General features: G+C 44.3%; 1 long non-coding RNA gene across 4 annotated transcripts in view; it reads right to left on the bottom strand.

Annotated features, from left to right (window-relative positions):
- Positions 1–25716, bottom strand: part of LOC141569253 (uncharacterized) — a 295225-nt gene that overhangs the window by 29742 nt on the left and 239767 nt on the right. Inside the window, exons 4-5 of one of the 4 annotated variants that reach the window (XR_012492760.1) lie at positions 3222–3320; positions 2048–2261 (exon numbers count right to left, since the gene is read on the bottom strand). The exons of the other annotated variants lie outside the window; for them this stretch is intronic. This is a non-coding gene — a long non-coding RNA (uncharacterized LOC141569253). Of the gene's footprint in view, positions 1–2047; positions 2262–3221; positions 3321–25716 lie in introns of those variants that run through there. 4 annotated transcript variants of the gene reach the window in all.

Genomic DNA, 25716 nt, shown 5'->3' with positions numbered 1-25716 from the left:
TCCCACTGGGGACTACATTTCCCAGCCTCCCGTGGGGCAAGATGGGACCATGTGTCTAAATTTTAACCAATGGAATGTGAATGAAAGTAATGTGTTTAACATCGCTACCTTTACTTAAAAGAAAATTGTGCACTGTGTTATTTTTCTTCCTCCCCCTTTGTACAAAGGCATGAGATGCAGTTGGATGCAACTGAACCATGCACATGAGGACAAAGCTACAGAAGAAACCTGGGTACCTGAATGAGGGTGTGGAGCAAAGCCTGGCATATTCTGAACCAATCACTCACCTCAGGATTGTTTCATGAATAAGAAAGAAACTTGTCTTCTTTAACCCACTGCATTTGGGGTTCTTTGTTACAGCAGCTTAACCTTTACCTCAACTAATACACAGACTTTTATGGCCAATTTAGCGGTATCAGGAGTGAATTACAGCACAGTGTGGAATAGGAAACAACCTAACATGTAATACGCAACCATCTCCATCCTTAAAGCTCTTTAACTAAGACCCTGCAGGGAGTTCTCACAGACTGTCTTTCCCATTAGGTCCCTGCCTGATATCTTTTCCGTTTATACATTCACACTCCCCCTGCTGTACACACTTTGCCCGTTTCCCCATGCGAGGGGACGTCTACAAAATTCTATTTCATTTTGTTAAGCAAATGAATACTTTTTCCATCTCCATTGCAGACAAGCTCCAGGACCTTCCTTGGCATTACTCAAAATTCTTGGTGGGGTATCCTCAGAAAAGAAAGACGCATCTAGCTCAGGTCTCCCTCTTAACACTAAGAATTAGCAGACATTTTTAAAATCACAGTTTTCCTGTCATTTGTCTCATAGTAAATTTGTTGGTAGTTCTTCCTTCCCTAAAAACACCCTCAATAAGCAGAAGGGAAGGGGAACGGGGTGATGCAGGAGAAAATATACTTTCCTCTGGCCTGAGAAAACCTTAGCGTTTGCTCCTGGGGTTTTAGATTTCATTTCCCATTTACTCAGATGCAAATATTTATACAATGGGCACCCCTAGATATGCATCCATATGGTTCTTTCTCACGTACACACACTCAGGCACGCACAGACATACAGACAGCTGAGTTATGCAAAAGACCCTGGGCTGTCCATTCTGTTCTTTCCTGCTTTCAAACGCCAGCTCCCAAATATGCTCCCCTAGTCACCAGCTCTGTGTCCTTGCCACTCACTGATACTTTGGGTGTCTCACCAAAATTCACAATGCAGTCATTTTGCTGTCTCATTTCCTCCCTGCTTTTATGGGCTGTTACGTTCATTAATGATACTGTGAAATGAGTTGTAAAATGCATCAGAAACAAGGCCCCGGGTTGGTGACAGTCAGGCTTTGCTATCATATCAGACAGGGCCATCTTCTCCCCATGAGATGGCCGTGGTCGGCCAAGTGTCCACACCACATCACCCCTGGCAAAGTCAATGGAGGTAACATGGCACATGGGATTGTGGAGAAGGTCTCCAAGGCCCAGCTCAGGATCTGACCAGAATTAACCCCTGCTGCCTCCTGGGGAGGGAGGGGGGGAGGGAATGGAGGGGAATTAGTGAGGTTTTACATGTGTTTTTTTGTGCATCTCTGTATAGACACATGTGGATGCATATTTTGTATTGACTGGGTGAGTTGTTATATGCTTACAAATAGTGTGTGAGAGAGAGAGTGTGTGTGTGTGTGTGTGTGTGTGTGTGTGTGTATTTATATATTATTGGTCCCTGCTCATTTCTCCAGCCCATCTCACACAGTTTTTCTTCCGCTCTATGTTCTAATCACATGCTCCTCTTAAATTCCTTAATTCTCTCCAATCTCTCTTCCCTCTCTCTGACATTCTCTTTGCTTCTTTCTTTGTCTCTCTTATTCTGTGTGTCCCTTTCTCTTACCCTGCTTCTCTGTCCCTCCCTTTCTCTCCCCACCCACCAACCTTCTTCCTCTCTCTCTCTCTCTCTCTCTCGCTCTCGCTCTCGCCAGGGGCACGGGATCTTCATTCAAGACTCATGGAACCCCCATCACTCCTTGGAGCCCTCGCCCTCTGCTCCCCATCGCTGGTGAGGTTGGTACCCTGTCCATCCCTTGTCACACGCCAACACATGCCTCTCCATCGGTTGCAAACATCTGACTCACCACGAAGACGCCTTCACTGTAGCTTGGCCTCAGGGTGGAGCGGGTACAAGATAACGGAGCCTTTGGTATGGCCACACTGAATCCCTCGTAGCATAATAATCCAGAGAAATCCTTGTCCCTTCCTCTCCTGGAGTTACATTATCAAGACACCCCTTTTGTTAGCATAGCTTTGTTATGTACCTGATATTGTTTCTATACACTTATTTAGACGCATATTCATTTCTACGTGCACACTTACTTCTGTAAACACGTGTGGGCTGCTGCTTCCCACAGTATGTGTGCTACATCATTTTAAAATACATTGGGTACATGGATGTGACCCTGTGTGTATGTGGGCATATTTATGAGAGGATATCTGTGTATTAAAGTGTTTCTTCTAGGCCTGGAACTATCCAAGACTCCATATGATCTCACAAGGACCTTACAATATAGGTAATGCAATCTGCATTTTATAAGGAGGAAATTCAGGCCTAGAGCGGAAAGTCTTTTAGCCAAAGTGACATAGCTACAAACTTAAGTTATTTGTTGGTGGTACCACCTCCATTCCCACACACATCCCCTTTACCACTTGTGGGGACAGAGCCAGGAGTGCAGTTTCCAGGCTCTCTGCCTCATGTGGAAAGGTGCTCACTCGGGTAGTAAATGGCCATCAACTGTGGCTAGTTGGCCGTCAGCTGTAGCCAGTAAGCCATTGGTCCCTAATGTAACTGCTGTGGCTACGCTAGCAGCAAATGGGGGCTAGCAAGAAGATGGTGGCTGAACTAGCAAGAGCGGATTACAGTTAGCATGGAGGATTGCAGCTAGCAAGTGGGGTCGGTCGGCAGAGATAAGTGGATGGCGGGTCACGGATAGTGTGGCTCCTGCTTCTTATGTCTCCAACCCAGCCCCAGAGAGACTATAGTAGTATGACTCCCCTATCTATGGCTCTGTGGGTGTTCATTTTTGGCCTCACCATGTCCTGTGTGCTTATGTGGGGAGCGGGACCAGAGACCCTGCATGACACCCTGCATGACACCCTGCATGACACCAGTACACACATCACCCAACCACTGAAGATGCTGTCTGCTAACAGCTCACCACTGCTCACCCTGCTCAAAGATGCCCGGAAGTCTGCGTCCCTTCCCGGGGGATGATGTGGGGCCAATCATGGACGGATGTGGGGGTGTAAGCGCCCACCAGCTGTTACCTTACGGGACAAGGAGAGAGAGAGAAGCAGATTAAGGCAGAGGCACATGTCATTTCAGGACAAAGAGAGTCTGAATCCCCATCTTTGGCTCGGCTTTTCAGGATCTTGATCTACATATATTTTTTAAATTTGTATTAAATTTATTGAGGTGACGTTGGTTAGTAAAATTATGTAGGTTTTGAGTGTACATTTCTATACTACATCATCTATATATTGCACTGTGTGTTCACCACACAGAGTCAGTTCTCCTTCCAGCACCATATACTCATATTTGACCTCCTTGATCTACATATTAGTGAACAGAATTGGAACCTAGGTTCTGGCCAACTACAAAGCCTGGGGACTGTCTTCCACGCCACACTGCATCCTCCCCTGGTGTTTGTGTTACAACTCATGTTCAGCGGGGCTGGTTTTCCTATACCTTTCTCCAGAGGCAGCAATGAATGGGAATCGTTTGTTTGTCTAAAAGCGGAGTGGAAGCTAACTGTTTTAGACTGTGAAGCAGTGTAATGGACACTGCGCCTGTTACATTACATTTTATGGTTTTATAGCAATTACACTGCATTTTATGGTGTCATAACATATTACATTTTATGGCTTAATATCAGCTTTAATACAAGACACCACGGCCAGCGAGAATTTTAAAAAGGGGAGGCTTCTCCTGGTGGGATGGTAATGGGCTTTCTGCATGACAACACGCCTTCCAGCAGGAGGCTGGGGAAGGTGAAGCAGGGACCAGATCTCCCTCAAGCCTCCATACTACCTCATCCTGTGCCCCTCAGTCAAGCCTGGCTTTCTCGCTAGGGGTCCTTGCGCAGACTAGTTGAACAGATGCTCTGGGTTTCCAGCATCTCTCCCGCACCCATTTCCTTCTCCACACAACAGACAGGATGAGCTTTCTCCAGCACAAAGCTGATCTGACACCACCCTGCTAAAACCCCTCTAGAACTTCCCATTGCCTTCAGAGCCAAGTCCATACACAAGTCCAAACTCAGCCTGTGGTTTGAGGAGCTGCATGTTCTGATTCTCAGCCACGGCTCATCCACCCCCCAGCCCCATGCATCCTATGCGAAAGCCACAACGAGCCTCCTGCCATTCCCAAATGTGCTGTGCCCCTTTTCACTCTCATGGCTTTGCACATGCTGTTCCTTCTGCCTGGAATCCCTTCCTGGATCTTTCTCTTTCTTTGCATTCATTCAACGAGTATTTATCGAGCACCTATAATGCCGGGCATTGTTTGGACTGCTAGGGATGCAACAGTAAATGAAACACTTAAAGTCTCTGCTCTCATGAAGCTCACCTCCTAATGGGGAGAGGTGACATTGCATCAGCTGTTCAAAACTCAGCTCATGTCACCTCCTCCAGGAAACTTGTTCTGATAGCCCAGATAGTGAGGTATGCATTCCATGCCAGTGCAAGAACACTTAGCATCACCATCGTAGTATCTGTCCCCCTCTCTGCCTTCCCCGAAGGCAGAGACAATGCCTTACCCATCTTTAATTTTGCATTGCCTTCACCAAGCAAAGTTCCTGGTCCTTGGAAGTTAACCATAAGGTGAATGAATAAAGCAAGAGAGAATAAATGATTAGTGTGATTTAGGGGTGCCAGTGAGAGTCCACCCCCACCACAAAACATCTCCTGCACAGATGCCTCAAATCCTGCCAGCAGGAATTCATTACTTTGGGTTAAGCATAGTCCACTCCCAGCAGCTCTTCTGAATGCAAATGGCTCTGAGAGTAAGATGTTTGCATGAATTATTCCATCAGAACACTTGGGAGCTGCTTGGAGAGCACAAGACTTAAGTGAGCTGCTGCACTGGGAAATAAAGAGAGGAGAAAAGAAAGGGGGCTTTGCCCAGGGTTCAGGCCTGTCTGAGCTCAAGAAATTGGTTGCGCATGTCGACAAATACATTGACTAAAAAGCTCTGGCAATCTTAGTGCTATCAGAGAGGTGGTATAAGGCAATGAAAACAGCTCTGGGCTAGGCACCATGTTCCAGCTCTGGTTCTACTACTGATTCGCTGAGCAAACTTGGGCAAGACCTTTAGCCTTCCTGGGCCTCAGTTTCATGAACTATAAAACAAAGAGGTTAGGCAAGATATGATCAGAGCCTTTCAGGAGTTAGCAGAGTTCAGTAGTTCAAATTCCAGCATTGCCTTCACCAGCTGTGACCTTGGACATGCCTTGGTTTTGTCATCTATAAAATGGGTCGAAGTATAAAAAAGATACATTCCTCAGAGGCTTGTGTAAGGATATAATAAGTTTATATGGATAAAGCAATTAACACAGAAGCTGGGATATCATAAGCACCCTATAAATGTCACTTATTATTAAACAAGCCAAAGGGTCAACATTGCAATTTCTGCAAACCACAGAAGACCAGAGCTGGAAAAGACTCTAACAAAAATAATAGCAGACCCGTAATCAGGGGCTCACCATGTGCCAGGCACTGTGCCAAGGGCTTTATAAACACTGTCTCCTGTGAGCCTCATAGGAACCCTGTCACACAGGCTACTTGGTGAATTCTGGATTCTCCAATCAAGCCCAGAGCAGGTGAGTAATGGGCCCAGGTACACACAGATGGTAAGTGGCATGGCCAGGGTTCAAGCCAGGATCTACTTGATGCCAAAGCTTTTCATCCAATATGGTACATTTTCAGCCATTCTTTCTTCAAATATTTTTCAATCCCACCTTTCTCTCCTCTCCCTCAGGGACTCCAATTACACATACCTTATGCTGTTTAATGTCCCATAGCTGACTGATGCTCTGTTCTTTTTTATTATTTTTTTTATCTGTGTGTTAGACCTTCAATAGTTCCTATTATTAAGTCTTCAAGTTCATTAATCTTTTCTTCTGCTGTATCTAATCGGATATTAATCCCATTCAGTGTATTTTTCATCTCATACATGTCGTTTTCATCTCCAGAAGTTCAATTTGGGTCTTTTCTATGTCTTCTGTATCTTTACCTAAGATTTTCTACTTATAGAGTACAGTTAGAATAATTGTTTTAATGTCTTTGTTAGCTAATTCTGTATCCATTCTGAGCCAGTTTCAATTGACTGATATTCCTCCTCATTATGGAGTGAGTATGTGACCCAATTGTGGCCAATGCGTTGTAAGAAGAACTCTGCAGGGAGACACGTGGGAAAGGTTTCCCCACTCTTAGGAAAGAAGCCCATTTCTCTGGATGTGACCATTTCTGGATGGGACACCAGGAACTGCTGCCTTTATTGAATACTTACAGTGTACCAGACCTGTGGTAAATGTCTGAGGTCATGTGATCCTAACAGAACACCTCTGAAGTATTTATTACTGTGCTGCCCATTTTACAGAGAAGGAAACTGAGGTTCAGAGTGGTGAATGCCCTTTCCCAAGGTTACACGGGTAACACAGGGCAGAGATGGGATTGGAAGCCAGGTCTCTCGGATTGCAAAACTAGTGACCTTAAAATTCTATTCTATGCTGCCTCTTCGTAAAAAAAAAAAAATCCTGAGCCAGATGAGGCCCTTTCCTCTCACTGATCCATATTCATGTTTCTCAGAGCCAAGTAATTGGGGCTGCCAAAGGATGCCGAGAAGCCATCCTAATGAGCTTGCTCAGCTCCTGAAACTGCATAACCTGCTGGGCCGTGGGGCCTCTTCTGTCAATATTGACGTCTGTCTGAGACACTCGGAACCTTCCATGGTCGGAGGAGCAGCTGCTGCTGAGATTTAAAGGGAGAAATGAAAAAGAAAAAAATACAGATCCTCTCAACAAACCTACCACTTGTCAAGGCAGACCCCACAAACCCCTGTGCATCTGGGGAAACTGGGGAGGACAAGGCTAGATTAGTTGCCAGCTGACCTGCAAAGTGCATGGCTGGGCTCCTGCACCCAGGGTCTGCCCACCTGCTTATTCAGCAGGCCCCTGGAGAGCTGGGGAATCTGCTCTGGCCAGGAGAGGGTGCCTCCTTGCCAGGTGTGCTTCTGGGGGAGCTGAGATTCTAAGTTCCTGGACCTGCTCACGTGCACTGCCCACCCAGCCTGCAGCCCTCTGGAGGGCTAAAGACATGTTCCGGAAGGGCATATTTCTAGGGGGTAAGAAATCACGTGTTGGAACAAGTCCTCCTTTCAAGAAGGATGGTACAAGGGAAGGGGTACGGGCTATGGAGTCGTACAGTCCTGGATTTGAATCCCATAATAAGCAAGTTATCCTCTCTGGCAAATGGGATTTATTCACTCCACAAATATCCAGGCATCTGGAGGCAATGACAGTACAAGGTCACAGGGATATCAATAAAATGCCAAGCAGAGAGCCTGGCATGTCCTCAAGCAATGCAGACACTCCAGCTGCTTCAAGCAGGTGTCACCACCCCATGGCTGTCTTGTCCATAAGGCAGTAACATGGCTGTGTAAAAAGAGCCTTAGAGACAGTTTGCCATCCAGCTCTGGCACAGACACTGTCACACAACCTTGAGCCATTATTCCGCGGGATGGTTAATTTCATGTGTCAACACGACTGGGCCACAGGGTGCCCAGACATTTCACCAAACATTGTTCCAGGGGGTTATGTAAGGGTATTTCTGTATGAGATTAACATTTGCACCAGTAGTCTCAATTAAGCAGATTGCCCTCCCAAACGTGGGTGGGCCTCATTCAATCAATTAAATCCCTGAATAGAATAAAAGGCTGAGTGGGAGGGAACTGCTTTTGCCTGACTGTTGGAGCTGGGATATTGGTCTTTTCCTGCCATCAGACTTGGACTGAAACAGCCGTGCTTCTTGGATCTTGAGCCTCGTGGCTTTTGAACTGGAACTTACAACTTTGGTTCTTCTGGTTCTCAGGCCTTTGGACTCAGACAGGAACTACACATAGTCTCTTCTGGGTCTTCAATTTGCCAACTGAAAATCATGGGACGTCTTGGCCTCCATAATTGTGTGAGCCAATTCCTTATTTTATATATAGAGGGTGCCGGAAAAGTGTATACACATTTTAAGAAAGGAAAAAACTGTATTAAAATTGTCATACTCTTACCCTCTCATTTGTTTGTCTTGTTCTTTTGTTGTTTTTGGTTTATATACCACATATCAGTGAAATCACATGGTTCTCTGCTTTTTCTGTCTGACTTATTTCGCTCAGCATTACTCTCTCAAGATCCATCCATGTTGTCACAAATGTTCCTATATCATCTTTTCTTACTGCCAAATAGTATTCCATTGTGTATATATACCACAACTTCTTTATCCATTCATCTATCGAAGGTGATGAACACACAATAGGATTTATAGATGATGTAATACAGAATTGTGCACCTGAAATCTATGTAATTTTACTAACAATTGTCACCCCAATAAATTTAATAAAATAAAATTAAAAAATAAATTGTCATACTCAATATATACTGATCACAAAAGATGAATACAAGTCACGTTTGACTTCTGCAATGACAAGAGGTGCTCAAAGTGGTTACCGTCAGCGTCCAGACACTTCTGATGACGGCGCACTACTGCTTGAGCAACGTTGCCCAAAGTGTCCTCTTGCCTACATTTTTTTGGCACCCTCAGTATATCCTATTGGTTGATTCTCTGGAGAACCCTGATAAGACATCTCACTTCCCTAATTCTGTTTCATCACCTATAAACTTAGTGGAATTGTGAGGACAGGCAATTACAGTATCAATTACAATATAGTTTGCAATGTGCTATGAAATGGGTAAGTGTCGGGGGCTCGGGAGCCCAAAGGAACACATGATCCACTCTTAAATAATAGCTTCTTATAGGAAGAGAGTAGATAGATGAGTAGTTGATACCAGAAGAGGGTATGGAAAGGGTTTTACAGGAAGCGGGAACAGCATATGCAAAGGCCAGGAGGCCAAATAGTGTGTGGTCTTATTGGAACACTCAACATAGCTCGATATGTCTCGTGGCAGGTCGCAGGGCCCTCTTGTGTCACATTAATAGCTTGGGCTTTATCTTGAAGGCAGCGGGAAGCCACTGAAAACTTTTTAGGCACAGCAGTGACATGCATCTGTGGGGCTTTAAACAATGTATTTTAACCTCGCTGATTATCACTCTCCTTGCCACTGACATGAAATAGCTCCCTCCACCTGTCTCACTGCATCTTTGTGAAGATCGGATGCAGTTATGTACCGTCAAGTGCTTTGTAACTCATTGCGTCCTTGGCAAATAGAAGGCAGGATTCTCAACCAATAAGTCAATATTGTTATATCAACTTCAAGGCTTTTGTGTCCCTATCAGTTTCTCTAACCAACGCCACAAGTCAAATAAGATAATGGGGTCGGAATTTACTTGGCAAACTCTACAGCTTTTGATTAAAGGCGGAGATTTGTTAGTTGCTTCCCTAGCATCTGTGTTAATTTGGGTCTTCCAAGAAAAAGATGCTAAAATGGGGTGAAACATGCAAGAGGTTTATTAGGGGCAATGTCTGTGAGAGATGGGGCGGGAGCCAGGAGAGGCAGGGAGAGCCATCATCTCGATGCAAGTCTGATCCCACGTGAAGGGTAGAGAGAGGAAAGAAAGAGAGTGGATGGGAGCATCTTAGATTGCTATGCCATTCAGCGAGGCCACTAGGGAGTCGGTGAGCCAAAGTCACCTGTCGGGGGAGTCCCATGTCTCCTGGGAATGAGTCTGCCTTAGTATTCCTTCTGCACTCAGCCACTGGCTGGGTGTAAGGGGGCAGGTGACCTCTGCACAGACATGGTGATGGATTTCAGAGCACAGCAGCTGAGACCCTCAATCCATGATGCTTCCTGCACCCAGAGATCTGAGAGGTGCATGCCCCTGGTCATCACAGTATCCATTAACCCTTTTGTGACTACGACCCTGATTTTTTTTAGTAATCTGTTCCTTTTCTGCTCTCACCCCACATGATCCAGGCCTGAGATCCAGGCTGCACCTATAGCTTGAATAAAACCTAGATGAGTTGGATATTTGTGCTGCATAGACCCCAAATCCCCACTCCCCAAAATTACGTGAGCTAGGATGTCAGTCCAAAGATCAGTAAGGAGCAACAGTGGCCTAATTCATTTGATCAAACCAGTGAACAAAGACATAGGATCTGGTTCCCATGTGAATATGTGGGCCCCAAATTATTCAAATTATTTTACTGGACTGTGTGCGGAAGATGTCTGTCCTGTGACTGCCCAACCACAGAGACTCCCTCCATCCCCTGGCTAAGAGATGGGCCCAGGCAACCTTCTTCTTGGCCCACGGTCGATTGGACCACTCCTGATTAGATCTAACCCACCTGATCCCATCTGATTCAAGGCAGCCAGTGATGGACTGACTTGTGACCACACAGACCTTAACCTGGTGAAAAAGAGATGGTTTCAACCATTCAGTCTCTTTCCTGGAAATTTGGACTAAGGTGGACCCAGAGACTGAAATTTGGACTAAGATGTGCCCAGAGACAGATGTTGGCATTGAAGTAGCAAGGTCACGAGGTTGACTTCTGGCCGGGGAGGTTCTGATGGGCCAGGAGCAGGAAGAGGTAGGTTCTAAGGAAGCAGAACCGTGCATAAGCACAAGGCACAGTAAGTGGAAAGGGCACAAAGGGAACCTGCGGAGGAAAGAGGCCAGGCCAGGAGAGAACCCAGCTGCTCTGGGACCTGCTTTACTACCCAAATGTTTCCATCCCATTGCTGGCTACAATTCACAGATACCCCTTTTGGAAATAACGTTTTCTTTCCTGAACAGAAAAAGTAATGCATTATCACAGGGGGGGGGGGGGAAATCAAGAAAGCAAAAGCTCAGAGAGGAATATAAAAATAACCCCCGTTCTCATCTTCTCAGAGCATCGCATTTTCTTCTAGTCTTTCTTTCCAGGCTCCCATAGCCACATATATTCGTTCTCCATAAAACTGTGATTATACTATTCACTCAACAACCTGTCATTCTTTATGTCTTTCCCCCAGTCAATAAATATTCTTCTCTAATATGCTTTTAAATTATTTCATAGCATTCCCTCCTAAGGATATGCTGTCATTAATTTCTATAATTCCTTGTCATTGAACAATTCGGTTTTTCAAGGGAATTTTTTTCCGCTTTGCTTTTGTAAATAACGTTGCAAAGCCCACAGCTGTAGCTAAATCATTATCCCTTTATAATAAATTATTAGAAGGCAGATTTCTGGGTGAGTGGGCACATATCTCCCTTAAATCTTTTGATAGATCTTGTTAAATTACATCCAGGAAGGTTGCAAAAATTTATATACCCACCTGTAATGTATGAATGTGTTTGGCCCAAGGAGGTTTTTGATTGATTTTACCACATCCTGGAGACCATAGGGCGGGCTGACAATTAAGTTTGCGAACTTGTTGCTACGATGCTGTTAACCTTTTTTGATATCAGAGGGATTACTCATTATAAATTTGTACCAACTATACAAACTTAGTTAACCAAGTTTCCTGTTTGGAAGTGCTGAAAAGGGTATGTGAAAAAGTTAGACGACCTGAACTTTTCACCAACAATTCATGGCTCTTGCATCACGACAATGTACCAGCTCACACAGCACTGTCTGTGAGGGAGTTTCTAGCCAGTAAACAAATAACTGTATTGGAACACCCTCCCTGCTCACCTGATCTGGTCCCCAGTGACTTCTTTCTTTACCCAAAGATAAAGGAAATATTGAAAGGAAGACATTTTGATGACATTCAGGACATCAAGGGTAATATGACGATAGCTCTGATGGCCATTCCAGAAAAAGAGTTCCAAAATTGCTTTGAGGGGTGGACTAGGCGCTGGTGTCAGTGCATAGCTTCCCAAGGGGAGTCCTTTGAAAGTGACCGTAGTGATATTCAGCAATGAGGTATGTAGCACTTTTTCTAGGATGCGTTTGCGAACTTAATTGTCTGACCTCCTATCTCCACTGTGTGGCATGGTGTCGTGGTATACAGCAGGCACTCAATATGTGTTTGTTGACGTAAACTGAAGTCACAGGCATGAGTGAAGAGTCCTTTTTCTCTTGAGCTACACTGAGGGTCTTGTGCCCTTTTCAATCACCACTGGTGGCACATGACACACTTCCTGGCATGCTCTTCTTTGGGAAAACCACTTCTAATTTCATCAGGGAACACAAAACCCCTGGGCAGCAAGCAGGCAGATCTAAGCCAGAGACCCTCCCATCTTTGAGTTCATGTCCTCCCAAGAGTAGAACCTGTTCTTTCCTCTCTCTGAAACCCACTACTGAGTAGAGAAAGACAGGGAAAAAATCAGACAGATGGAGAGCTCATTAAAACAATCAATTATTTCAATGCATTTGGACGTGACAAAGGTACACCAGGGCGTGTGTGTTTTTAATAAGGCCTGTGCCGGGAGAGCAGCCGTGGGACCGACTGGCAGAGAATGAGACATTGCTTTCTAGACGGCACCTACTGTGATAATGTTACCTGCCGTTAACGCTGTGGCAGAAAATAGACACGGAATCAGAGAACGTTAAATCTGAGATAATGGGTTTTTTAATTGTTTTCAAATTTTGGATGAGCGTTTTAATTGAAGTGGTGGGGAGGTTAATATAACTTTTGTGTTTGATTATCTGGCAAGGAGAGGGGGGAATGAACAAAAGTAGGGGAAATTGAGGTAGTCTTTTTTAAAAAAAACAACCTCTCATAACACAGAGCATGATAAATTCCATTTCTCTACAATTGTTTTTATTATATGTGGCAGAAGCAAAATGATTTCTGTACATAATTAGTACCAAGATGAGAGAAATGCTGACAGTCTGAGCTTTTAAGTTAACTCTCTGCATACTGAGAAGGAAGGGAAATCGTCGTTCTTTCAATAAATTGTTATGAAGAATCCAGAAGGAGCTGGTATTTTGGAGTGGCCACTATTGACAGACGGAATGCTAGGCCCTTCCTGTATTTTCTTTTTCCATCTCACAATTACTCTATGAGAAGTTTTATTATCCCTCTTCCACAGAGGAGGGGACTGGGCTCAGAAAGTTGAAGTGACTTGCTCAAGGTCATACAGCCCGTAAGAGAAGGCTGGAGCTCTGACCCAAATCTAGTCGTCTCCAGAACAGCACAGAGTCAGAATAACAAAATGGAGTTACACCTACCTGGATTCAAATCCCCCTCTCTCATTGCCTCTATTTTATTTTCTATAAAATGGTAATAATAACGAAAAATAATAATAGCACTTACCATCGGGGCTTTGTTTTTCTTCTTTTGTTTTGAGGATTTATTGCGAAAGTGATTATCCAGTACTTGACATGGTTCCCGGAATGTAGCAAGTGCTCAATAAAACATTAGCTGTTAGTATTCACAGGACTCTGACTGCCTTAGTCTAAAACTCCTTACTATGTTCAAGGTCCTACAGGTTTAAGCAGTTGTTGAAACCTTGGTTCCCAACTTCAGGGAGTTTACAGTCTGTTGAGATAATGGACCAGGATCCCCACTTTTCCAGACTACTTCAGTCTGTGAGTGGACAGAAAGCTCGTGACCAAACACCCTCCCCCAGGTTTCCAGGATTTCCAATATTCTATTTTATCATCCAAACATGCCCACCTGCCCCTCTCCCCACCCCCACCACAGATCTCAATTCTTTATTTGCGAAAACATGATCCCTTTCAGCACCTAGAGAAGGATCTGTAATATTAGACTCCATCATCTGGAGACAGCGATGTGGGAAAAGTGAAACAGAAAGTCTTTAGCAATCATGGAAGGTTTCACTCTTCTGCATTTGGAGAAACTCTCTGGCAGGGCTTCAGGGAGCAGGTGGTCTGAGGTGCTCCGTCAACTCACTGGGGATGGAGGACCACTCCATAGCTACCGTCTCCCCAAAAATAAGACCTAGCCAGACAATCAGCATCTAATGCATTGTGGCTTTGTCTTCTCATCTCTACACCTCTCTCCATGCCGCTAGGATCCCGTCTCATCTCTTACACCTATTTCCAGCTCCCGCTTCTTCCCTGATCGGTTCTCACTGGGTCTTCTCTCCTGGTTTCTCAGTTCCTATCAGCCCCTTGATTTTCCTCTCTTCCTGCTACTCAGGGGAGTGGTCTAGACCTGCAGTTCTCTGGGATCCCCATTCTGTCTCCACTGGCTCTGCCTCACTCCCTGGAAAAGCGAATCATCGTGAATCACTTCTTCCCTGGAAGTGATTCCAAACACCAAAAGCATCCCTGACAACATGCACCGGTTCCAGCAACGGACCTTTTCAGAGGGAACAAGGTTCCAATCAATTTTCATTTCTTCCAGGTGAGAGAGGAAGTCTGTTTGGTGACTCGGGAGCCCTCCACGAACCTCCTGAAAGAATTCACTGTGGCTTCTACTTTTCTGCGCAGATGAGCTGCCGGCTTCTCTGTGAACTCAGATCTTTCTCCAAATGATTCCCAGAAACAAATGCTCCCAAAGGCAGGGGCAGGTCCTCCTCTGTGTGCTGGCATCCATGATAGAGCCACATTCATGAAAAACAATGACAAAGTAATGATGGCAATAGTAATGGTTGACCCTTAATACCTGGGAAACACTAACCAGGTGCCAGGTCCTAGACAGATATAGTAGCTTATTTTACCCTCAACACATCTCTTTGTGGTAGATACTATTCCCCCATTCTATAGAGGAGGAACACTAGGCACAGGAAGGTTAAATAACTTCCCCAAGGTCACACAGCCAGGGAGTGGGGAAGACTAGATTTCAATTCTGGCAGTCTGGCTCCAGCTAGTGAACATACACCATCTGGCCCAACACTGGGCTCGGTAGTAGGAATGTAGAAAAGAACAACAGAAGACACAGCCCCTGTCCTCATGGAGTTTATGATCTATGGGGTGGGCGAGGGCATTACACCATTACATGTATTAGGTTGGTGCAAAAGTAATTGCGGTTTAAAAGGTTAAAAATAATGGCAAAAACCGCAATAACTTTTGTACCAACCTAATACAAATCAGTACATTCTAGAAAGGGAAAAGAGCATGACAATCCCTTTGGGCTTCCTCTTAGAATGAACAAGAGCTTTAAAATTCACTTTCACGAGGACCCACAGGTAGCTTTTAGATCACAGAAGCCTGGGCTTAGACAAGCCAAGTGACTATTGTTTCTTGGGACGTGCTATGTGCCAGGTACTACATGGCACGATTTATGCCCAAACTCCCTTCAATCATTACAAAGAGGGAACTATTTTTGTCCCTTCTGATGGACAGAAAACTGGAACTCAAAGAGGTAGAGGGACTTACTCGGGACTGATATTATAGATCCAACTCTTTCTATCATATGATAGATTTCTCGACCTCAGCCCCGTTGACATGTTAGGCCAGATAATTCCTCATTGTGGGACTGTCCTGTGCATTGGTGAGCAACGTCCATGACCTCCACCCACTAGATGTCAGTAGCGCCCCCTACCCAGTTATGACAACCAAAAATGCCTCCAGGCATTTCCCAGCGTCCCCTCTGGGAAGAGAGAAATCACTCTTTTTTGAGAACCACTGCTATAGATGCCCACCCATCCCTCTCTCCAGACTCTGTTCATTCATCTCTGACTACTGAACACCTAGCACAGTATCTGTCCCATAACAGCTGCTCAACTAAAGTTCGTTATATGAAAGATGGAAGAAAGGAGGAAGGAAGGAAGACAAGAAGAGAGGGAGAAAGGGAGGGAAGGAAAGAGGGAGGCCTAGGTTCACTCAGTATTACTGAAAGTGTATAGATAAATCAACCCAAATTGATTTTGTTAGTCAAATTCTATTTGAAATACCCTGGGGAGAAGTCGGGGTTTTAGGGAGTCTTGTGAAAAATTCTTACATGACACAAGCAGTCTTCCTGTGATATGATTCAGTACACACACAACCACACATATTCACGGAGCACACACAGGCTCATGCACGCATGCGCGCGCACACACACACACACACACAGATGAAACTGCCCAGAGGGTTTGGCTTTCCTACATTAAGTTTACCTAGAGACCACCATTCAAAGTGCAGTAAGCCAAGCCATCCTTGCTGTCTCCTAGAAGAAATCCAATCATGCATTTGACAAAACACCCCAGCGATACCTCCAAGCTTCTTCATGGAACAATATTTATCAGTGATTGGTTGTTATGATGACCAAGAGGGTCCCAGTTGGTCTGGGTAGTTTGTCGCCACCCAGGCTCTCCCCATTTCCAGCTCTGCAGGATGTGGCTGATAATACCATAATCTCCTCAGCTCAGAATTTCCCTGGGCTTGGGCATAGCTTTCCCGTTTGTACATTTCAATCAACAGAAGCATCAGTGTTTCCAGGGCAGATGTTTCCTGTTGGTACTTTCTAGGTCCTGAGCGGGTGGCCCTGTTAAAGCTGTATCATTGGACAAGCCCTTCACTCGAGGTCTTTCTTCCTGGATATGAGCGAGGGGAGACAGGGAAGGCAGCATGGATGTCAAATCCAGGCAGGAGAGGATTGTGGGACCTACCGTCTTCCATGTGCTTCCAAATGAGACCAAAACGTGTCCTTGTGTTGGGTGCTTGGGGAAGAGCATGGCACATACGGGGACTCAAATCCCACTTTCAACACTTACTAGTTGAGTGACTTTGGAGGAGCTACTATAGCTCTCTTGTGTCACGGTGTCTTCATTTGTAAAATAGAGACACTAATTTTATCTGCCTCAAAGGGAGCTACATGTATTTTTGTTGGCCAGTTCCAGGAACTGTTGTGGTAGGCAGTTCTTCTTAAAGCGAATGGGAATCCTAGAAAAAGCAGTGTGATCTGCTCAGGGAGGTGAACGTCACAGTGATTTGATTTGTGACATAAGGAATTGACTTGCCAATTGACTTCTAAGTCACCTTGACTTAGAAGGGTGTGGGGCCGTGAAACTTTCTTCTGTCCACCTACTTCCTGTGATAACACAAGGGAATTCCCATGCACTCTGGACAATACCAAGGATTGGGTCACTTCCTTTATTATCTGGAGGTTGGGCTCTATGTTTTGAAAGTGCATAAACAGCAAGTTCCTGGCTCAGAACGATCTTCATGAGTTTTCCAGTGTTTTTCTAAGAACAGAGCTGGTAGGTAATTATGAAGGGTAGTGGGAACATTCTTGAGACTTCTAGAGAAGCCTGGTATTTACAGTACAAGATTTAAGACAAAACCCTGAATTTATGTTTTGCTACCACAAGTCAGTCTGTGTGACTTTGGAAGTGCCACTTAACCTCTTCAAACCACTGTGTAATGGACACTTTGGGTTATTTCTCCAGATCACTTCCCCCTGTCCCACCAAGAGCACTCACTCACATTTTCCAGTGGATAATCTTCAGCTCTATTGTTCAGCGCAGTGGAATTCATCCCAACCTCAGCTCTAGGGTGGACACTGATTTGCTTAAACCAATAAGTGCATCTATCCATCAGCCATTGTGATTGGTTGAGGGATGGACACCTGACCCAGTTCATACCAATAAGACATAAGGAGAGGATGCTGAAACAGACAAGTGTTCTGCCCTCTATGAGACATGCCAGAAGAGCTCATCTGTCTCCCTTTTGGGCTCTGTGATGTGAGGATATGAGAATAAGAGGCCACTAAGAGTCAACCTCAGGATGAAGCCAACAAAACAGCAGGCAGAATCATCCAGAAACAAAGCCATGAACTCCTGGATCAAACCATTCCTGAATCAGAATATCCCACGGCAATCTAATTATGTGAGCCAACAATCTTACCATCCCCTCCAATTTATTTTTTCCTTAGGCTAGTGTAGGTTGAATTTTCCGTTGCTTGTAACCAAAACATTCCCAACTAGCATACACTGCTTTCTCTGCCCCACTCCCTCTCCAAATTTCTGGAAGAATGAAGCAAGATAATAAGGTATGTGAAAATGGTATGTAAACTGTAAAGCACCGTACCAATTAGGTGTGATAAAAATCAAAACAACTATTATCATTGCTTCAAGGACTTCATAGCTCAGAATAATCCAATTTGCAGCAGATGTGGACTATTTCCTTTCATTCCTCTGAAATATATTAGTTTCATTATGTTGAAATTATCAGATCATACATTGATAATGGTGCTTAATGGGGCTAACAGTATTATTCTCCAATAAACAGAAATGTATATAATTATTAACTATGTTAAGATTCCTTGTATTCACTGATACTAATTACACCCACGCCTTCATCAGTGAGTCCAATCTGAGTGACAGTGGACACCCAACTCTCATGGAGAGAAATATGAGGGCTCAACATCTGCACTGACTGACAGCTGACAACCGTTGTTTGGAGAACACAGTCTCCTCAAGCTCCTTGTTGGACTATCTTCCTCTCCATCCCCCCCTCTGACATTCTACTATATTACCGCTGTCAACCTTTACAAGCCTGATCATGTTGGAAAATCGGAATACTCACCCCATTTTACAGATGAGCATAACATCGGCACAAAGAGTGAAGGAATGTCTCTAAGGTCACACAACTTGGAAGTAGCAGAATCAAAAACCAGAGCTACGGCCTTCTCTCCACTCAGCATCCCTGACTGCTACCACTGTGCGTCTCTCTACTCTCTCACAAGAAAGGATGGGCAGACACAGAAAGAAAAAAGCCCCAGATGCTCTAAAAGCTGACTTTGGTGAAAGGCTTATTAAATGTGTCTGGACAAAAGGCTGCCCCATCACTCCCTTCTTCCTTCCCTCCCACCTTTTTTTCCCACTTCCCAGAGGAACTTGATTAATCCATTAGGTTTAACCTCTCTTTAACTTCCTGATTAGTTACATTTATAAAACTCCATTTGTTTTTGCTTTCTCATCAAGCCAAGTCAACACCCCCAGAAAAAGAAATAGGCCAATTCTCAGTGCTACTGATTTACTGTAATTTCTGAAAATCAGACCGAACTGAGGAGAGACACGACTGGAATTTCAATTCCTCCTGTTCACATTGCAGGGCATCTTGCTGAATAGGAGGAAAATGTAACAGAAGAAAACTCAATAATGGCAGGATCTCAGATTTGGCCCAGGTGGCAAAATACCAAGCCTGTTAATAAAGCAGATTAATAAATTCTATAATTTCCATCTCCTGGCTGAGTAACAAAGCTACAAAGTACAACAACAACAACAACAACAACCAAAACTAAAGCTAAGAGATTATACATTTTTATTGGCAAAGGGAAATACTCAAAATGATGGTATTGGTTTCCTGTCTTCCATTTCCTCCCCTAGAGTCTGTGGTTCACACACAGCAGCTGGAGGGGATATTTAAAAATTAAATTAATTTTCATTTTGACAAAAATAATACATGGACATAGTTTAAAAGCCAAATTTGATTACAATATTTATAACAAAATTTCAGTAGTCCCCTCTACTTTCTCAAACAACGTCACTTCTCAGTCCTGTTTCACCAACCTAACTACATTCAATACTTTGAGCTGTCTTTTCTGATCTGTATCTCCACATTTTAAACCTTTTATTTTTCCTAGAGATAATAATTGCCTCTTGTTTTTATTTACTATGTACCTACCGTTCGTTTTTCCTAAAAAAAGTACAATTATAATACAAAAATCGTAGTACTATTTTGCCACATGCTCAAATGCATCATGTAATCTACCTCTTCTTTCTTCCTTCCTTCTTTCTTTCCTTCCTCCCTCCCTCCTCTTTCTCTCTTTCTCTGTCCGTGTCCTTCCTTCTTCCTTCCTTAAATTCCTGTATTGTTTACGTTAGTGAAAAATTGGAAATTTGAAGCCTTCTTTCTAAGCTTTTATTATGAAAATTTCAAAACCGGGTCAGATTCCTATCTGGTCACCTTTGGAAACGTCCACAAATCCTGACTTAGAAAAGGAGATGCTCATAAGATCATGGTATCCGGCCAATTCACACCCAAATTTCCCAACGTCCTGCAACCAGTAGTGTTACATGAATCTTAGGAGTTTCAGCTTGGACATTCCAACCTGTTAACAGTGGTGAACCCGCAAGCACAGCTCCTAAACCAGTACTTCTCAAATTATCCAAAAAAGTAATCCGTTTTCCCAATCCTTCATAAGCCAATACTTGTGTGGTCTACACTCTTTTCAACAAGATGAGTCAGCTGATCACACACTTGGATGTTGTAAAAATGTTAAATTGCTCTATAAGTTTATGAATGCTTAGCCTTGATTCCTATTTTTATCTCATCATGGCAAATAACAAACAGTTCCTGAACCAGTGTAGCCTCTATCAACATTTTTGGCCATTCATGGAGTGTGCAGCCATCATGGGTCCATGCTGTCCCGGCATCTGTTTCTTCCTCTCACTACTTCCCAGCAGCTCTTAATTCTCATCTGGGGACCCATATTGCTCTGGGGAAGATTGACACCATCCCTGGCTACAGGCACGGAACGTGTGACCTAAGAGAAGCCAATCAGTGCATTCATTCTATCCCTATAACTTCAGTGATTGATTCCAGGGTTGGCATGTGACCCAAAATGGTCCAATTGGCCGACTGGAGTGAATGTCAAAATAATTTCCTTGGAATAGTGGGTAAAGGCTACTCTCCCCCTTGGATTTGTGGTGTGTGGGTATGAGCCTGGCTCTCCAGCAGCTAATTTTGCTACCATGAGGCCAGCCCATCTGAAGACAAGGACACAAAGGATGGCAGATTTGAGAAAATGGTACTGAAAGGAAATCACAGCCCAGAATACATCATGAACCTCTGGGCCAAAATATGCCACAGCCCACCTTATAGCTCGACACATCTTTTTTGTTAAACCAGTTTGAGGTGGATTTTCTGTCTCTAGTAACTGAGAGCTTCCTTGCGATTCCTTGGTTGTGTGCATTTTGTTTTCCAACAGGAACCTATTAAGTATTTACCATGGGCCAAACACAGTGTTAAGTCTAGGAAGAATACTTCTCACAAAATAGATTGTGAAATGAGTCCAGAGAGGGATGGTGGCTAATATAGCTGGAAGCATTCAGAAATAACATCTGACTCACTTCAAGAGTCCTATATAATTTTAAGATAATATTTAAAGCTCCGATGTTTGCAATTTCTTTGCAAATTACTAACTTTGCAATTAAAAATTACAGCAATTTTAAGGTTATCCCTAGAAGGACAGCCTGACGTCTCTTTGTTACACTATCTGCTATTTTCACAATCTTTGCCATTTTTGCATATGATCGATCCATTTTTATTTTAATATTTTTAAATGGATTCACTTACAGAACTCAAATTATTTCAAGAGGAAACTTCTATAATATCACTATAAGTGGAAAACTAGCATCACATGACATGAATAGAAAGTAATCATAAAATAAATTCAATGAAATTATAAAATGTTACTGAATTCTGACTATAGTGATTTGACCAAAGCCCTGACCAGACAATCCTGTCTTTCATAAAAGGGGGAAATTAACAAGTGCTCAAAAGGTGTTAAACGCATCTGAGCACAAATACTGAGACTTCCTCTTTGCTGTGTTTAAAGGGGTTGAACGGAAATTGACAGGGATAAATCAATCACCAATAAATTTACTGTTAGTAATGTTGCTTCTGTGTATAACTGCAGTTTACCCCCTTTGCACAAATGTGTGACCCTTGCCACTCTCTGAGAAACAGTATCCTGACCAAATCCCATTTTATAGCTGAGCAAACTGAGAACTTAGGCAGTGGAACTCTTCTGATCCCCAGCCTGCTCAGCTCCCAATATTCTATAGTATTTGATTACTTTCATTGGATTCACATCGTCATTACCTTCTAATGATGGCAAGGGACTGTTTTTTGTTTTCTTTAATTTACAGCCATGATGTCAAATTTCCTTTTGTAATAAGCTTTGATTTTTGTTAAAACTTCCCACTGTTGAGACCACCTTGACACACGGGCCTTACCAAAGCTGATGGCTCTGAGCCCCCCTCCACCACCACCACCACCACCACCACCACCACCACCACCACCACCATCACCACCACTACCACCACCACCATCACCACCACCACCTCACTCCCTGAAGCGAGAACAGACACAGAGGATTTCCACCATCTTCCACTGCCCTGTACTGGAGTCCCCAGAAATGTCCCATGATTTGAATTCCTCCCACTCCAAGCCTGAAGGGAAAAACAGAAGCTGGGGTGCAGAGATTTCTCTAAAGTACTTGACATGTGAGACTGGATAACCCTTTGTTTTGGGGGGCTGTCCTGTGCCTTGTAGGACGTTGAGCAGCATCCCTGGCCTCTACTCACCAAATGCCAACAGCACCCTCCCTCTAGTTGCAAAGCCAAAAATATATCCAGGCCCTGTCCAATGTCCCCTCAATGCAAAGCCATCCCTGGTCAAGAACCACAGCATTATTCTGCACGGCTGACTTGTCCCTATCCCAGCCCTCCAAAATTTCCCAATAAACATGAAATACAGAGCATTCCTTTGCCACTAAATTTGGGGTCATTGAAGATCACTATTTTTTTACGACCAGGATAAAAATTTTAAGAAAAACAAGGGAATAATATCAACTTCCGGCCGGCCACAAAGTTCACTCCTTTTAGACAATTCATGTATACTCCCAGGCAAAGGAAGCTTACGTGGTGGCAGCTTCAATGGGTCCTCACCCCTGCCCACCACCAGGTGCTGTCCCAGCACCACTAAGCATGGATGACAGACGGGGGCTGCTGGAGTGGGTATTTTATTTTCTCAGAACCCTTTGCATCTTGACTTTGGAAATTTAAAACCAGGGGCATTTCCATGCGTCATCCTGGCATTTGGCATCTGTTCATGGCAAGAGTGTCGGTGACTGAATGCTCCACCTGAGAAAGCATGAGTAGGACTTAGGATCCCACAGAGCGATCTGCTCTTTAGGAATCATTAATGTTAAAAATATAGATACCAAGTATGAACGAAGGAATGAGTGATGTATATTTATCCACACATTATAATAAAATTCCATTGTTTTGTTTTGGGTTCCTCTACATATAGGCCCTGACAGGAGAAATAAGGCGCAAGGAGTTTATTTGGAAATGATCCTAGAAAGCACAGTGAGGCATAGAGGAAAATGAGACAGGAAAGAGAAGACAACAATACAGGATACCATAATGAGCTGGTTACTACTATGGCCCAGGGGGCTCAATCCTGCTGGAAACTTCTAGCAGACACTGTAGAACACGCTTCAAAGTTATCCCATTGAGGGGCAAGTTAGCTGGGATACCTCCACTTGTTCCTGTTTCTCACTGGTTGAGGCACACTCCTGAGATGTCACTCATCTAAAGGGGTACCAAGCAAACGGTCCTGGCCAGAGGACACCCCGAGGCTGAGAGACACAGGAAAGCATCAGCGCATACCAGAAATGTCCACAGACAATCTAAGGGGTAGGTCTAGGGGATGCAGGCGGGTACCAACAGCATCTGCTCGGATGAAGCACAGGAGGACGTTTCTGCACCTGGCCTGCCACCCTAGACCAGGACAGAGTCTCTGGGATGGCTGTCACAACCTAGTCTTCCTATCTCCATTGGCCCAGAGTAATCTTCCTAAAACACAAATCTATTTCACCCCCTCCTCTTAAACCTCTCTGGGCCTTTAAGATGAAGCCCCTACCTTTTCAACAACCCAATCTCACTTACCTCTGTGGTTTTATTTCTTACCATTCCCACCCCTTCTCCACTGAACTACCTGAAATCCCCTAATAGAGCACCTACTCATTCCCAAGCATTGGGGATGGAGAAGACCGTAAGATACACTCTCTGCCCTCACTGAGATCACTGCAGTCTGTGGTGCAGTCTATCAGGGTGGAGGGAGGCCCGGGGGACCAAGCTGGAACCTGGGAATTCCAAGATGGTGTGTGTCCAGGAAGCTCCCATGGAAGGAACACATCACCTAAATGTCGTCTACAAATACAGATTCACTTATTTTAGGATGAAGCCTTTCTCCTCTGGAGTTATCCAACAGGAAGTCCAGGATGGGACATGGGACTGTTACGTTTCAAAGGCGTCTCTCCTGATGGGTTTAACAGGTGGCATGTGGACACTGGCAGCAATGTGAGGGTGGCTGCACTGGAGGGAACCAAGAGGGGAAAACGAGGGTGCAGACTTTTGCCTCTTTCTGAGCAGCCTCCACAGCCCCGGCTGACAGCCTCCCCAGGATCTGCCACCCCAGCCCAGCCCTCTTAGGATTCTTGCAGACCTTCAATGGATTAGCCTTCGAGGAGGCTGGGCGATGCCCAGAGTCTAGACACAGAGGAAAAGTGGGGAGTGGGAGGGGGGATAGGTCTACTTATGCGGGAGCCATTTTCTGTTCCATAAACATATCTCGAGTAATCAGCAGTGATGAGCAAGAGGAGAAAAGAGCCTGCCTGAGAGTCTAAGGGTGTTATGATCAATTAAATGCCATCTCTCCCAGCATTTGCAGAGGGGAATTTTAAGGTGGAATCGACTTTAATTTGGCAAAGGAAACACGAAGTGTTTTTTCTTTGGGCTCCAAAATACAAGCATATCTGCTGTGCCTACGTCACTAGCTTCACAAAGGGTATATACACTCTGAGTATTATCACCTCTATATTTTTAGAGTGAATTAAAAACAAACAATCAGCATTACTCTCTCAAGATCCATCCATGTTGTCACAAATGTTCCTATATCATCTTTTCTTACTGCCGAATAGTATTCCATTGTGTATGTGGTATATAAACCAAAAACAACAAAAGAACAAGACAAACAAATGAGAAACAGAAACTCATAGACACAGACAATAGTTTAGTGGTTGCCAGAGGGTAAGGGGGGTGGGGGGTGGGGGGTGGGAGATGAGGGTAAGGGGGATCGAATATATGGTGATGGAAGGAGAACTGACTCTGGGTGATGAACACACAATGGGATTTATAGATGATGTAATACAGAATTGTATACCTGAAATCTATGTAATTTTACTAACAATTGTCACCCCAATAAATTTACTAAAATAAAATTTAAAAAAAACCCAAAAAACAAAAAACAATCACACTTCTCTAAGTTCTGAGGGTTTACTCTGGGCCGGGTGTTCTGCAAATATGATTTCTAACTTCGTGAAAACCCCAGAGAGATGGGCATTTTTAACTCCACTTTACAGGTAAGGAAATGCAGGCTTCAGGAAGTGAAGCAACTTGCCTAAGATTACCCAGGAAGTCCGAGGCATAGGGTCCGTTTTCACAACTATGCCAAGTTGGTATTGCTGCCATGTCTCATGGCCAAAGTCAGAGACAGGGCTGGGGAGCTACAAATTCACCACTCTTCCAGAGGACAGAGCTGGCTTAGAACGAGACCCTCAGGTCCCAGCCAGACTCCTTCTCCAGATTCACTGTAAGGCCAGGCTGGACGCCATGATAAGCAGGTCCTTCCAAACTCCCACACCCTCTGCGTGTCCGTGGGCTTGGCCATGGCCCTGTTGCTACGTAGATGTAGATCATCGGAGTAAAACAGCAAGGTAGACAGTATGTGCTCTAGAGCCAGACTGGCTCCACTTATAAGCTGGGGGACCTTAAGCAAGTTATTCAACTCCTCTGAACGCCACTTTTCACATTGGTGCATTGGAGG

This window comes from Rhinolophus sinicus, linkage group LG16, assembly GCF_036562045.2.
Source record: "Rhinolophus sinicus isolate RSC01 linkage group LG16, ASM3656204v1, whole genome shotgun sequence".
NCBI classification, from domain to species: Eukaryota; Metazoa; Chordata; class Mammalia; order Chiroptera; family Rhinolophidae; genus Rhinolophus; species Rhinolophus sinicus.
This window is presented reverse-complemented; position numbering and strand designations above follow the sequence as displayed.